General features: G+C 41.0%; 1 long non-coding RNA gene across 1 annotated transcript in view; it reads right to left on the reverse strand.

The window, feature by feature from the left end:
• The window catches only part of LOC135113244 (uncharacterized), a 113,498-nt gene extending 100,450 nt beyond the window's left edge, over nucleotides 1–13,048 (reverse strand). The window contains exon 1 of the long non-coding RNA XR_010274770.1: nucleotides 12,874–13,048. This is a non-coding gene — a long non-coding RNA (uncharacterized LOC135113244). The remainder of the gene's footprint in view (nucleotides 1–12,873) is intronic.
• Nucleotides 13,049–16,556: the final 3,508 nt, after the last annotated feature.

Raw genomic sequence — 16,556 nt, forward strand, 5'->3', positions numbered from 1 at the left:
AGTAGTAGTAGTAGTAGTAGTAGTAGTAGTAGTAGTAGTAGTAGTAGTAGCAGTAGTAGTAGTAGTAGTAGTAGTAATAAGAATCCACGGAAGGGCATTAAAGAAAAATAGTAGTAGTAGTAGTAGTAGTAGTAGTAGTAGTAGTAGTAGTAGTAGTAGTAGTAGTAGTAGTAGTAGTAGTAGTAGTAGTAGTAGTAGTAGTAGTAGTAGTAGTAATGCAACAGCAGTAGCAGAGGTAGTAGTAGTAGTAGTAGTAGTAGTAGTAGTAGTAGTAGTAGTAGCAGTAGTAGTAGTACTAGTAGCAGTAGTAGTAGTAGTAGCAGTAGTAGTACTAGTAGCAGTAGTAGCAGTAATATGAGAATCCCAAGGAAGAACATTAAGGAAAAACCATGGTATTAATAACAGTAGTACAGTAGTAGCAGACGTGGAAACCAGGAGCTGTGGTCGAGTAGGCGGAGGCAGAGTAGATAAAACAAAAACTAATTAGTACAAGTTAATTATAAACTGGCCTGTGCTGACAATACCCCGCTCATTAGGGAGAGAGAGAGAGAGAGTTGCTTAGGAGGGCACACAGGGAACACACGTTTGAAATCCCGATCAACTGTAAACCTGACAGACCGACTGACTGAGGTAAGTAGGTAGGTACATTAATTGCTTCATAAATATATAGATAGGTAGATGGACTGATTCAACAATAATTTCATGTTTTTTTCTTTTCCTTTCTCTCTCTCTCTCTCTCTCTCTCTCTCTCTCTCTCTCTCTCTCTCTCTCTCTCTCTCCTCTCTCTCTCTCTCCTCTCCTCTCTCTCTCTCTCTCTCTCTCTCTCCATAGTCTCAATAAAAGGGAACGCGAAAAGGACAGGGAAAAATTATGAGACGTAATGGCTCATAAAATCATTAAAAAAAAATAAAATTGGTAACACGATGTTCTCCTTTCACACTGAAGTTTAACAATAGAAGCTTAAGCATAAAGAACGTGAAAAAGGAGATAAACAAATAATGATCATAATGGAATATAGATAACTAAGTAAAACCGCAAGAATGTAATAAAGGAAGTCAAGGAAATAATGGTAAAGGAATATACTGAAACAGGTAAATATATATGTTAACAATAGAAGAAGAAGAAGAGGAGGAGGAAGACGATGAGAAGCAGCAGCAGCAAGAAGAAGAAGAAGAAGAAGAAGAAGAAGAAGAAGAAGAAGAAGAAGAAGAAGAAGAAGAAGAAGAAGAAGAAGAAGAAGAAGAAGAAGAAGAAGAAGAAGAAGAAGAAGAAGAAGAAGAAGAAGAAGAAGAAGAAGAAGAAGAAGAAGAAGAAGAAGAAGAAGAAGAAGAACGAACATAAGAACATAAGAACATAAGAAATAAGGGAAGCTGCAAGAAGCGACCAGGCTTACACGTGGCAGTCCCTGTATGAAACACTCCTACCTATTTCCATCTGTTATCCCCATCCATAAACTTGTCTAATCTTCTCTTAAAGCTCTCTAGTGTCCTGGCACTAACTACATGATTACTGAGTCCGTTCCACTCATCTACCACTCTATTTGAGAACCAATTTTTTCCTATCTCCTTCCTAAACCTAAATTTTTCAAGCTTGAACCCGTTATTTCTTGTTCTACCTTGGTTGCTGATCCTAAGAATTTTGCTTACATCTCCCTTGTTATAACCCCTATACCACTTAAAGACTTCTATTAGGTCCCCTCTTAACCTACGTCTCTCTAGAGAATGTAAATTTAACCGCTTCACAACCTCGCTTCGTAAGGAATACTCCTCATCCCCTGGATCCTTTTAGTCATTCTCCTCTGTACTGATTCTAATAGACCTATATCTTTCCTGTAATGTGGGGACCAGAACTGCACAGCGTAGTCTAGATGAGGTCTGACCAGCGCCAAGTATAACTTTAATATTACTTCCGGCCTTCTACTTTTAACACTCCTAAAAATGAATCCTAGTACCCTATTTGCCTTGTTTCTGGCTTCTATGCATTGTTTCCCTAGACGGAGTTCAGAGCTAACTATAACTCCTAAATCTTTCTCGTACCCTGTACCTACCAGAGTTTGGGTGTTTAATGTGTACCTATTGTGTGGGTTTCCTCTACCTACGCTAAGCACTTTGCATTTATTGATATTAAATTGCATTTGCCATCTATCCGTCCATTCATTCATTCTATCTAAGTCTGTCTGCAAGGCGATGGCATCCGCTTCTGACCTAATTAATCTACCTATCTTTGTGTCATCCGCAAATTTACTAACATCGCTACTAATTCCACTATCCAAGTCATTGATATATATTAGAAATAATAATGGCCCTAATACTGATCCCTGTGGCACCCCCACTAATGACATGACCCCACTCGGATTTCGAGCCGTTTATTAGCACTCTCTGTCGCCTGTTACCAAGCCATGACCCTATCCAACCTAACACCTTCCCATCTATCCCGTGCGCCCTAACCTTTCTCAGGAGCCTTTGATGGGGCACCTTGTCGAATGCTTTACTAAAGTCCAGATATAAGATATCATAACTATCACCATTATCTACTGCCTCGTACACCTTACTGTAAAAACTTAACAAGTTTGTCAGGCAAGACTTCCCCTTCGTGAAGCCATGCTGTGACTGATTTATCAAGTTATGTTTGTCTAAATGTTCCCTAATGTTCCTGGCTATTATTGACTCTAACATTTTACCTACAACTGAAGTTAAGCTGACAGGTCTATAATTAGACGCTAAAGTTTTATCCCCTTTCTTAAAGATGGGTACTACATTAGCCTGCCTCCACATTACTGGTACCTCACCCGACTCCAGTGATTTCCTAAAGACAGAAACTAACGGCTCACTAATAATCTTTTTACATTCCTTCAGTACTCTGGGATATATTTCATCAGGTCCTGGTGACTTGAACTTTTTTAGCCTATCTATCTCCTGCTCCACTATCTCCCTAGTTATGGAAATATCCGTCAGCTTCTCATACTCATCTGCTCTAAACACCTGTTCACTATCTGGCATATCCTGCATGTTTTCCTGAGTGAAGACAGTTAAAAAATAATCATTCAGAAGTTTACTAATCTCCTCCCCAGAACTAACCAGCTCCCCATCTGCTGCCTTTAATGGACCTACAGTATCCTTATTTTTCGTCCTGTATACCTGATAAAATCCCTTGGGGTCCGTCTTCGCCTGGCTGGCTACCTTTAATTCATAATTGTCCTTAGCTTTCCTCGTTAACTTCCTGACTGTTCTAAACTAATTCATTATACTGTGTCCTTAAAACTTCCTCACCTGCCTTTAATCTCTTATATACACTTCTCTTACGCCCCTATATAATGCTTTAACCTAGCAGTCATCCATTTAGGGTCATTTTTTTGTGATCTTATTGTTTTATATGGGATATTTGCTAATTGACCTGTATGAACTTTACGAAATATTTATACAATTCATCTACATTTACTTCACCTAAACCCCTCATCTCGTTCCCTACCATCCTCTCCCCTCCCTCATCAACTCGCCTCGACCTTACCTCTCTCATTTCACCATGACCTGACATTCCAAGATACTCACACCTATCTCCCCCCCCCTTCCTCTTTCCTCCTCCCTTCTGGAGCCTCACCTCACCTCCCTCATCCTGCCTTATCTCTCTGAACTCCGTCCCTGACCTGACCTCACCCTGCATCCTTTGCCAGTCCACTCCTTGGAGGTACCTTTTTAATTCTTCAAAATCTGCTCTCCTAAAGTCAGGTATTTTACTAGTGTTTTTATTTCTAACAGTTTCTTCCCATTCTAGATTGTACCTAATTTCCCTATGGTCACTGTTACCTAGCTGTCCTCCAACCTCTACCTGCGTGACTGCTTCCTCCCTGTTAGTAAGAATTAAATCTAGAATATTATTCCCCCTTGTGGGTTCTACGACTACCTGTTTTAAAAAATTATCCTGAATTACCTTAAGGAATTCCTCTGCTTCCTTGTTACCCACAATCAGACTCCAGTCGATATTCCTAAAATTAAAATCTCCTACCACACATACCTGACTGTACCTGCCTGCTCTATTTAATTCCTGCCACAGTGAGGTGTTATTTTCCTCTGTACTGGTCGGTGGTCTGTAAACTACCCCTAGTACTACTGACTTGCGATCCTTCCTTAATATCTACCCATATCGACTCTGCTTTGTTATCTGTTTTAATTCTATTGTTCATACAGCACTATAATGTGTCCCTAACGTATAACGCGACACCTCCTCCTCTCCTGTTTTCTCTATCTTTATAGAACATTGTATACCCATCTATCTTAACCTCTGGATTAAATACTTTTCCTGACATATCTAACCAAGTTTCAGTTAAAGCGATGATATCAAATTTCTCTACACTCGCCTATTCCTCTAAGCAAGTCTATTTTATTCAGAATACTTCTACAATTTGTGTAGTAAACACTTAAGCTATTTCTCACCATCCCTAAGCTAGCTTCCTTTCTAGATTTAACTAATTTGCCCCTTGCCTTCTCCCTCACTACCCCTTCTTCCCTCCCGACTAACGAAAAAAGTGCTGGAGTGCAGTTACCTCCCGCTCGAGTGTTTCGGGCCAAAACACGAACACCCTGGCGTGACAAATGCACTCCATCCCTGGCGTACAAGGTGTCCCTGCCATAGAAAAGGTCCCAGTTGTCGATGAACGTCCATCCATTACTCCTACAATGATTCGCGAGCCTGCGATTCACTGTAATAGCCCTGGACAGCCACTCAGCACCAACTCCCCTCCTCGGCAAGACACCACATACCACGGGGATCCCTCCCTTCTCCCCTAATTCCTGTCCAAAGCCTGTCGAAACCTCCTGATAAGCTCCTCACTCCTGACCTTGCCAAGGTCATTCCCTCCCGCACTGAGAAAAACAATGGGCTTGGTCCCATCTTTTTCCAAGCACGTGTCTAGCCTATCAGCTACCTTCCCTATCCCGGCCCCCGGCAAACACACCCTCGACCTACGCTTCCTATCCCTAGCACAGAACGCACTATCTAAGTGCCTAACCTGACTATCACCAAACACAAGCACTCTACCTTGGGGCAGGGTAACTGCATCTGCCCCCTCCTTCTTGCCTCCTCCAGCCCCTGTCCACCTCCTTCTCCTTCCCCTCCTCCAGCACATTGAAGGGATTCTTCGTCTCCACGGAAGGTGCCCTGAGCACCTTCACCCTCTTGGCTCCCCTGCACACAACCGACCACTGCTCCTCCGTCGCCTTACTAGGTAAGGTGACGGTGGGGCACGACCCTCCCACAGGTGCTGAGATCCTCTCACAGAACTCAGCCTGCAGGTCTGAGATCCTCTCACGAAACTCAGCCTGCACCTCCGAGATCCTTCGATGGAACTCAGCCTCCACCTCTGAGACCTTCGCAACGAAGGCCTCGAGAACAGGAGAACTAACACAACCTGTCGACTCAGCAACACAAGGCGCCATGTCTACACTAGCCAGCTATATTAGCGTCAGGTCACTGCTCACTAATCACGTCCGTTCACTAGGAACCCTGACCTGAGACTGAAATAGACGAAATGACTGAAATGAGACGAAAATAGATGATACTGAAGATATAGAATAAACAACAAAAATAATAATAATAATAATAATAATAACCAGCGCGTATAACACTAATAATAATAATAATAATGATAATAATAATAATAATAATAACCAAGCGCGTATAACCCTAACAAAAATAATAATAATAATAAAAATAACCAGCGCCACAGCAGCCACGCCCACCACACACAGCACAACACACTAATGCACACACCGCCATGCAAATCACGAATAAACAAACAGGTCAGTGAGTCCATTACAATATCAAAGTCACGCTCCTCATATGAACATTAAAATACAAAATCATTAATATATTTATTGAGCTCAACTTTTTATCTTTTCATGACTTCCTAGAATCATTAAAATATAGATAAACTACTTTTTTTTTCATTTTACGTAATTAATAATTCATCTATTCGTGTATTTATTTATTTATTTGGTGAATTAGTGCCTTTACATACTCGGGGAACATGAAAGGAATGTTATGTAATGGGATTTAATTCGATGATGTAAGACTTGAGAACACATAACAGTATTTTATGTTTCATAATATCTGCTTACATTCATAGAGGTGGCAGTAGTAGTAGTAGTAGTAGTAGTAGTAGTAGTAGTAGTAGTAGTAGTAGTAGTAGTAGTAGTAGTAGTAGTAGTAGTAGTGGTGGTAGTGGTAACAGTAGTAGTAGTAATAGTAGTAGTAGTAGTAGTAGTAGTTAGTGGGGGTGGTGGAATCATGGCTCTCTACTCCCCCCTCAGCTCTCTCTCTCTCCTCTCTCTCTCTCTCTCTCTCTCTCTCTCTCTCTCTCTCTCTCTCTCTCTCTCTCTCTCTCCTCTCTCTCGTGTGGCAAAATACAATCACAGTATCAAAGAAGACAAGTACTCAAACACATGACAGTCTCACTCCAGCCTCTAACACACGAGCGTCTTCTCACGTTTGACTGCAGCAGCTCACACTGACAGCCTCAAATGTGATTGAAAAAGAATATTTACATCTACATCCAGACCCAGCAAATACTGATACCTTTACTAGCCTTTGAAGTTAACGATAACCTCAGTTCGGGAGATGAACCTGTTATAGATTGAAGTCAGTGGGAACAAATAGGTATTATCAAATTTCTAGCAGCTTCCCTTATTTTCTCACATTATCAACAAACTCCACTTAGCCCTCTCCTTTAAGTAAAAATAAATAAATAAATAAAGTAAAATAAAAAATTAAACGAGGACAGACCTCGAGAAAATATGCTACCGTCATTGCACTGTTCACTAAGGTTCGCACTTGAAACCAACGAGTCATGAGTTTGCCTGTGTTGTTTTCAGCACCTCACTTACACAAGTTTTTAGAAACTTCTTGCTTTCCCACCACGACTATTTTCAAAAGCGACAGAGTTGATTAACCGGGTTTCTCAAGAGTATTTCTCCTGTTAATAATATAGAAATCTTGTTAATCTGTTACTAGAACAATAAAACAGCCTTAAAAACTTGTGTAACTTCAACTACAGACTAATGTTCTTCAGCGCCTCACAAAGGAAATAAATAAATACCGCCATTTCTGACACGAAAACCTACCAGTGGATAAACTAAAGACTGATAGACACTGAAATATAAACCCTAAGGACAAGAACATTATCTCTAGAGACATTACAGTCCAATCTCAAATTTTCACCTCATAACTGTGCACCACAAATTCGCCTTTCGCTGAAATCCAGGCTTCGCATACAAGACAAAGGCAATTCAAGAGAGTCTGCAAAACAGATGAAGCTCGGGACAAGAAGTGGTGATGGGATTGAGTTATGTAAGCGTGGTTTGTCGTCATGGTCTGGCTGCCTATGTGGTGAAATACGAGTGTTACTGATCATTTTGGATTTTTTTTTTTTCTTTTTGCGGGGAGGGACCGTTTTAGAGAGAATTGAGGATGTTTTGGTTGCTTTGAAGAGAAATGAGGGTGCTTTTTGGTTGTTTTGTTAAAGAATAAGGGTGTTATCGATAATTTTGTGGAGAAATTGCTTTTTGGTAGTTCTGTGGAGAAATGTGGGTGCTTTTGGTTGTTTTGTGGAAAAATTATGGTATTTAGCAGGGTTTGGTGGAGAAATGTTTAACAGTGAGTTTTGTGGAGACGCGTGGCTGTATTTGACAAAGTTGTGAGGAGAAATAAGGATGTTCAGCAGGGTTTCGTAGAGAAATGAGATGTTTGGCAGGATTCTGAAGGTATTATGAAGCTATATTTGGCAGATACATGGAGAAATAAGGCTGTTTGAATAAATGAAGCTGTGATCGTCAGTTTTATAGAATAACAAGTGTTCAAGGAGACAGGAAGCAGTGAAGGAACACAGACTCAACACGACATGACCACCGCCACCATCGCCAGACACCTTCCACTTATCACACCGAAGGAGTATACAAGGGTAGCAGACTCAACACAGCATGACGACCACGACCACCATCACCACCACCACCACCACCAGACCTCCTCCTCTCATCACACCGTGCACCTCCTCCTCTCTCCTTCTCCAGTCTGTGTCCATCCCCACGGCGTCATAATGAGCAAAACTATGTCCAACTTTTGAGTGACTTGCCCAACTTTGAATATGAAAAATTTGTAACAAATGCAAGGTAAATTTCTCTCTCTCTCTCTCTCTCTCTCTCTCTCTCTCTCTCTCCTCTCTCCTCTCTCTCTCTCTCTCTCTAGCTTAACACAACATTCTCAAGACGGTCAAATAGTGACATTATGATTTAATTTTCTTTCTTTCCTTTTATTTTTCTCTTAAACTCTTCCTTCCTTGATTCTTTTCCCATTAAACTCAATAGAAAACTTGTGATCCCTTATGTAAATGGAACTAAATAAAATGGACACTTAAAAACGGAACAAGCATGGAACAGCTGTGTATCAAGTACGAACACGTTCAGCGCTACACTTACTGCAATGAGTTACTGTACGAGCAAGAACCCCTTGTTCATATGGGAAACGGGAAATTGTATGAATGGAGAGAGAGAGAGAGAGAGAGAGAGAGAGAGAGAGAGAGAGAGAGAGAGAGAGAGAGAGAGAGAGAGAGAGAGAGAGAGAGAGAGAGAGAGAGAGAGAGAGAGAGAGAGAGAGAGAGAGAGAGAGAATTTGCATTAGCAAGACAGAGAGAGAAGTCAACAAAGGATTTTACGCATATCAAGCAGGTAAAAAATAAGGAAGGAAGAGTTCTAATTGATGACAATGAAATACGAGAGCGATGGAAAGAATATTTCAAGGCACTTTTGAATGAGGAAAACCCAAGAGAAGTGTTGGAGGATGGGGAACCAAATGACAGGAGAACAACAGCAATTTCAAGGGAGGAAGTCAAAAAAGCATTGAGGAGGATGAACGGTGGGAAGGCAACAGGGCCGGATAACATACCTGTAGAGGCGTGGAAGAGTTTAGAAGAGGAAGGACTTGAGTGGCTGTGTTGGTTGGTAAATAAGATCTATGAGAAAGAGAAAATCCCAAATGTATGGAGATGCAGCGATATTGTCCCAATATACAAGGAGAAAGGAGACATACAGGACTGTAAAAATTACAGAGAAATTAAATTAATGTCGCATACAATGAAACTGTACGAATGGATAATTGAGAGGAGAGTATGGGGAGAAACACAGGTGGGAGACGAACAAATTGGATTTATGCCGCGGAGAAGTACTACCGATGCGCTAAGACAACTACTGGAGAGGTATGGGGAGAAGCAAAGAGAGTTACTTATTTTTATTGATTTGGAAAAAGCTTATGATAGAGTACCACGCCAGGAAGTTTGGGCTAGTATGAGAAGGAAAGGAGCATCAGAGAAGTATGTGAGAGTGATCCAGGACATGTACGAAGGCTCAAGGACGAGGATAAGGAGCAGTGTGGGAACAACAGAGGAGTTCTGTGTGAGAGTGGGTCTGCACCAGGGATCTTCTCTGAGCCCATATCTGTTCAACCTACTCATGGATGATAGTGTTCAAAATATAAAGGAAGAGGCACCGTGGACCATATTGTTCGCGGATGACATCGTCTTGGTGGATGAAAGTAGAATTGGGGTAGAGAGAAAGTTGGAGAGATGGCGAGGAGCATTGGAAGGGAGAGGTTTGAGAATTAGCAGGGAGAAGACGGAGTATCTGAATTTTAATGGTTGACAGGAGAGCGAAGTATGGATGCAAGATATGAAGTTAAAAGGTGTCAAGGAGTTCAGATACTTGGGCTCTCATATATCAGCGGACGGCAGCCTGGATGGAGAGATCATTCCCCGTATCCAATCGGGTTGGAAGAATTGGAAAAGAACAACTGGAGTGCTCTGTGACCGAAAAATTAGTTCCAGAGTAAAGGAGAAAGTGTTCAAATCGGTGGTTAGACCCGCACTGTTATATGGTGCTGAGACGTGGCCAATAAAGAAAACACTGGAGAATGAGTTGGAGTTTGCTGAGATGAGAATGTTAAGGTGGATGCTTGGGGTGACAAGGAGTGATAAAGTGAGAAACAATTTTATAAGAGAACAGCCAAAGTAATGGAGGTGACAAAAAAAAAGTACAAGAAAGGAGAATGCGATGGTTCGGTCATATCAAGAGGCGAGAAGAAGGGTATGTCGGCAGAAGGATATTGGATATGGAAGTGGAGGGAAGACGACGACGTGGCAGACCAAAGAAAAGGTGGAAGGATCGCATTGGAGAGGACCCGACGGAGAGAGGATTGAGTGGAGAGGAAGTTGGGGACAGAGCCTTGTGGAGAAGACTAGTAAGGAACAGTGACCCCATATCAGCATGGGAGCAGCTGCAGAAGGAGAGAGAGAGAGAGAGAGAGAGAGAGAGAGAGAGAGAGAGAGAGAGAGAGAGAGAGAGAGAGAGAGAGAGAGAGAGAGAGAGAGAGAGAGAGAGAGAGAGAGAGAGAGAGAGAGAGAGAGAGAGAGAGAGAGAGAGAGAGTCCAAACTTTAGATGCATTTGAACAGGAATAAGGAAAACAGCGAGGGAATGGAAATTGAAGCAATTGTGATTATTTCAGTAGTATTCATCATATCATAATATTTATGAGACGTACGTTTTGTTCCTCCGCATATTGTATTTCAGTGCCAGTTTGTTTCTAATTGCTACACACACACACACACACACACACACACACACACACACACACACACACACACACACACACACACACACACTCACACAGTGAATGTCGTTCATTTCACAACACCATACTGTTCTCTCTCTCGACAACAATAATGACGCTACTTTTTTTTTATACTGAGTTTCATAACACACCATTGCAATTCCAGCTACATTGAGCAACAAAATAATTAATATTTCAAGGAGTGACAACATTAAGATACAATACACTTTCTCTCGCACTTTGACCTATGCATGCTTCTGCAGTGATGGGGAGCACAAACACAACATGTTATAGTGTGTGTGTGTATATATATATATATATATATATATATATATATATATATATATATATATATATATATATATATATATATATATATATACTCGTATATATATATATATATATATATATATATATATATATATATATATATATATATATATATATATATATATATATATATATATAATATATATATATATATATATATATATATATATATATATATATATATATATATATATATATATATATATATATATAAAGGAAAGGGTGGTTACCGTTTTTTATCTATTAAATTGCACTAATCTGTCCTTGATTTATACTGGGGGCTGATAATGCTAACGTCTATAGTCTATTATGTTTATAAATCATAACTTTAATATATGAAAGCTAAAACGCTTGAAATATATATATATATATATATATATATATATATATATATATATATATATATATATATATATATATATATATATATATATATATATACGAGTATATACCTCGGTATGACAAACTGCTGTATGTATATATATATATATATATATATATATATATATATATATATATATATATATATATATATATATATATATATATATATATATATTCATGTGTACAGCACTGGATGGTGATAAAGTTAAATCTACATGTAAATTCTACTAACTTTAATATATTTCAAGTCGTATTAGAGCGAATACAAGTAAAAGGAAAAAAATCGTGAAAACTGAGTCACCTGTATACTTATTAGACTCAATTTATCGCGCCTTCAAATTTATCTCTATGAATGGCCCACGTACAAAGTAAAAGGCCCATTAAGTAATGCATAATATTAGTGGTATATTATGTATACCTGAACAGGGACCGCCTCACATTCTCCCCGAAGCACCTCACACAAAGAAAACGGAGAAAACTGGATAGTGTAGCCATGGTGAAGGAGTAACTGAGATACCAGTAAGAGATCTACGTGGGAGGGAGAAAGCCGCGTAGTGACCGGAACTACAAAGTTTCTTATCATAATTGCTAAGCCACCGACGTCTTCTGTCTTCCGTCCTAGTGAGGGGATTCCGGCCAGGCCTCTCATGGGCAAGGCCGTTTCACGCGGGGCCACTTAGCAGCGCTGCTCGGTGGCGCCGCTGACAGTGTTCAATTACATCGGTCGTTAGCAGCGCAACCGTCGTTTTACGCAGGCACTGCTAAAGTAGTGTCCTGGTGGACAGCTGTGTGTGAAAGCTACAGCTGGACACGAGGCTTTGTGACGAGCAGTCTTACTTTTTATCGCGGCGAAGGCAACGACGCACGGGGCACACGCGTCTGCTGCGATTTTTTGTTGTGGAGGCTGGTGGTGAATGCGTCTGTCTCAAGTATTTTAGGGCGGCGGCGCTGCTGAGAAGCGCTGCGAAGTGCCCAGGTGTCAGGGGTCGTAAGGTTTATCTCGCCATCAAATCAAATCCAATAGCACTTGGTACCCGTGTGACACAGACTGCCGCGTGCACCGGTAAACAGCGTGTCGGCGAGCAGGAGCGTCCTAGAATATTGTACGTTCAAGTCTCTGGAGCATTTCAGTCGGATATATTTTCTCGCACAGCAGGTGTTTTTGATTTGTGGCAAGCTACGCTACCGTCTGCCTTCCGCCACCATTTCTGGACGTTTTATATTCTACTGTTGGTGAACCGTGAAGGAAAGTATCACTAGTGTGAAGACTTCGTGACGCTCCTGCATGGCACCCTAATTACTCTTTGAGAATAAATACGTTCCAGTGAGGCGCGCCTGTCTGTACCAACCTTAAACTCAATCAGGGCATCACTTAAGTACATAAACTTCCTATGAATCCAAAATCAAAGGGAACAAGAAGTGATCCCTCCCAGGTCACGTACGCAAGCCTACCCGCCATTGCATGAACACCGTCGTCATATTTTATCAATTTAACAGCCACAATTTCTCACCTTCAGCAAGCGCCTCGCCTGGCGTGGAGACACTGGGGGTCACGTGCTAGACAATGAGGGTGATGGATGGCACTCAAGGACGATATTACACGACAATATACGCAGCACAGTCACTGTTACTCAGAATGCAGGTACAAGTGGGCCACCGCGCCGCGACACACCCTCACACATTGCGCCGCTCAGCCAAGTAGTGCCAAGTCACGTGTCTTCCTGTATAAACTCACTCACCCTCTTGTTCTTATTGTATTATCTAATATTATTTTCATGTATTCTCGTCATATGTTGTATAATAAGATGTTTTGGTTACGTACGGTACAATATTTCGGTATCTCGTTAAGTACGTGAAACTACTGCTTGTATTACGCCACTTAATAGTCACGTCGTGCCAGCGATCAAGTTTCTTCGTAAATTAACTCACTCACCTTGTTTTCTTGCTGCATTTCTTAAATCTCGTCATATGTTGTGTACTACGCTGCTTTGGATACGTACGATAGGATATTTCGGCATCTCGTTAAGTGCGTGAAATTACTGCTTATGTTACGCCGCTGCAGAGTCAAGTAGTGCCAACAGTGAGGTGTTTATCTGCATTAATTCACTCGTCCTGCTGTTCCTAATGCATTTGTGAGAGTATGTGAGTTTATTCTCATCAGTTGTCACATAACACCATGTCTAGTTTACATATGGCACGATACCTCGGTATGACAAACTGCTGTATGTATTACTGTCCCTCAGTCACGTAGTTTCAACAATAATATATTTTCCAAACATTGCTTTACATACGCTCTTGTTATAATTTCATCATCTGCAGCTGCTTTCACGTATTGTCATTGGTAACATACAGTGTAATATCTCAAGTAAATAAAACTTCTATTATGCCTCTTAATTAAGAGTCAAGTGGTACCAACAATAAGATACATTTCCTCATTACTTTACTTACCCTGTTGTTCTCACTTCATCACTTTCATGTATTCTGGTATGTATTCACGTATTTTACTCATATGTTGCATAATACGTTCAGTAGATTACTGGGTATAAAGTATTACGCCTCATACTTTAATTACCTTTTGTTCTTATTTCACTACCTAGAGTTACTTTCACGTATTCTCATCGTTACATCTGGCTATGTGCGTTACGGGATTTATGCGAGCAGATAAAATGTTACAACTGCTTTTTTTTTTTTCTCTCTCTCTCTCTCTCTCTCTCTCTCTCTCTCTCTCTCTCTCTCTCTCTCTCTAAACGGTAATAAGGTGCATTATGAGTGTTACTGTTCGTGGTGGAGAAAACAATGCTATGCTATCAACAGAATACCCTCAAAGTTAATTGTTTGCTGGAGGAGGAGGAGGAGGAGGAGGAGGAGGAGGAGGAGAATGGTGCTGTGATGGTGGTGGTGATGGTATACAGATGATGATTTAACAGAGAAATAATTAGCGAGTTTATGTTCTGTTTTGCTAGTTTTCATCTTGTTTCACTTGACGTTCAGCCTCACTACTGTTCTGACACACACTAAAGGTAATGCTAAGACGCCCTCCAGTACCCAAGAACCGGTACAAGTGTTAATGATGGAAGTCTCGCAAAATAAGAGTGAGGGAAATATAGCAGACTCTAAGTTCTCCACAATGTCCCGTTTTCTTTCATTGCCCTCGATTCTCAACCTTACTACTGTCCTTATTACTTCTTCAACACACACACACACACACACACACACACACACACACACACACACTGAAATTATCTTAAGAGACACGTTAACTTGAATAGATGTTAATACAATGCTTACCTTTGTTACTCACCTAACTCAACACACACACACACACACACACACATTCTACATCAATTTCCTTGCTCGTCTCGTCCCGCGTGGCTCAGTTCTGTCACGTTCAACTCGCGGCCTGATGGTTGCATTCAGTCCCATCCCGACCACACAGTTGTATTTTTTTATCCTGACTCAAAGTTCCGTAGTAGATAATGTGAATATCTCTCGTAAGCCTAACCAGAGCCATGGTCTTTTTTTTTCTTTTTTTTTTTTTTTTACCTGCGCCATAACTCAATCAATTACCAATCTTCCCCACGTCTCTTACACCCATAAACTGCTCCTGTTGCAGCGGAATTCCGTCATACAAGTCTCGGTTCGTATTTTGAAATGCTCTGCTATCTCACCAAGACTACTTTCAAAGACATACAGAGACGATCAGCCGCGTTCTCGAATGTTACTCCTATTAATAATATAGAAATCTTGTTAATCTGTCATTATAAACTTAAAGACACCCTTTTAAAGCCCGTGTAACTTCCAAGCACGGGCCCTTATTCAGAAACATTTCGCTCTCTCACCACGACTATATTCAAAGACCACAGAGATGATCAGTCAAATTCTCAAGACTGTCCTGTTAATAATAGAGAAATCTTGTTAATCTATCACTAGAACCGTAAATACACCCTTAAAAAGCCGTGCAACTTCAAGTAAAGGCTGGTATTTAGAAACGCTTCTCTCTCTCACCACGAAAATTTTCAGCGTCCGCAGAGATGATCAGCCGAGTTTCCAAGACTATTTCTCCTGTTAATAATATAGAAATCTTATCAATCTATCACTAAAACCGTAAAAACACTCTTTAAACCCGTGTGGAACTTCAACTAGAGCCTTTTTAAAGTAGAGGTGCGGCGCAGAAGTGTTTCAGAATATGGTCCTAAGTCGTGCAAAGAAGGATGAACGCTGTCAAATAAAATCCCCCTTTTTTTGGTGGAGCTCAGAGCGAGGCAGGAGGACAGACAGCGCTGACAGGGCGGCCCGGTGTCGTGTAATGAAGTCAGTAAGCCCCAGGAAAGATTCGCCCGCTGTCTGGACCCTCGCCCGCTGACAGAACCCGCCGCCACCACCCACCAGGACCCACAAGAACCACACGCCAGAACCCGCCAGAACGCACCAGAAGCCGTGAGGAGCAGTGAGAAGACGTGAGGTGCCGAGAGATGTGAAGAGACGTGGCTGGGTATGTCAGGGATTAGAAAGGTCTGAAATTTGGAGATCCTTATTGATTTTACTGCATTTGCGATCACAGTAGGTCTTCTTGTTGCTGTTTCTGTTCTGTGATTGTATTGTTTATTGTTATCAGTGTTTTACTACTACGACTATTATTATTACAGCTGCTGCTGCTACTATTACTACTACTACTACCTCACCACCACCACCATTATTACTACTAATACTACTACTACTACCATTACCACTGCTACTACTACTGCCATTACCACTACTACCATTACTACCACTACTACTACTACTACTACTACTTCTGCCACCACCACTACCTCCACGACTACTCATAACTTCCCTCACCAAATATAGTGCCTTGAAACAGGCCTGTCAACGTTATGAGACAGGGAAACAAATACAGAGCCAATTTATTTACATGTACACTTGTGGGCGCGCCTGTTAAAGCCTCGACAGTAATAAGCAAAGGCCATAGAGATGATAAGCCGGGTTCTCAATAGTGTTCCTCCATTTAATTATGTAGAAATCTTGTTAATCTGTCACTAGAATTGTAAAAACCCCTTTAAAAACCCCCTGTCACTTTAACGAGAGCCATTTGAATGCAGTGGAGATGCGGAACAGAATTGCTTTATGATATAGTCTCGTCTCTCTTTCTCTCTCTCTGGTAAAGTCCTGGAATCACTCCCTTCCCGACCTCGCC

The sequence above is a fragment of the Scylla paramamosain genome, chromosome 25 (genome assembly GCF_035594125.1).
Source record: "Scylla paramamosain isolate STU-SP2022 chromosome 25, ASM3559412v1, whole genome shotgun sequence".
NCBI classification, from domain to species: domain Eukaryota; kingdom Metazoa; phylum Arthropoda; class Malacostraca; order Decapoda; family Portunidae; genus Scylla; species Scylla paramamosain.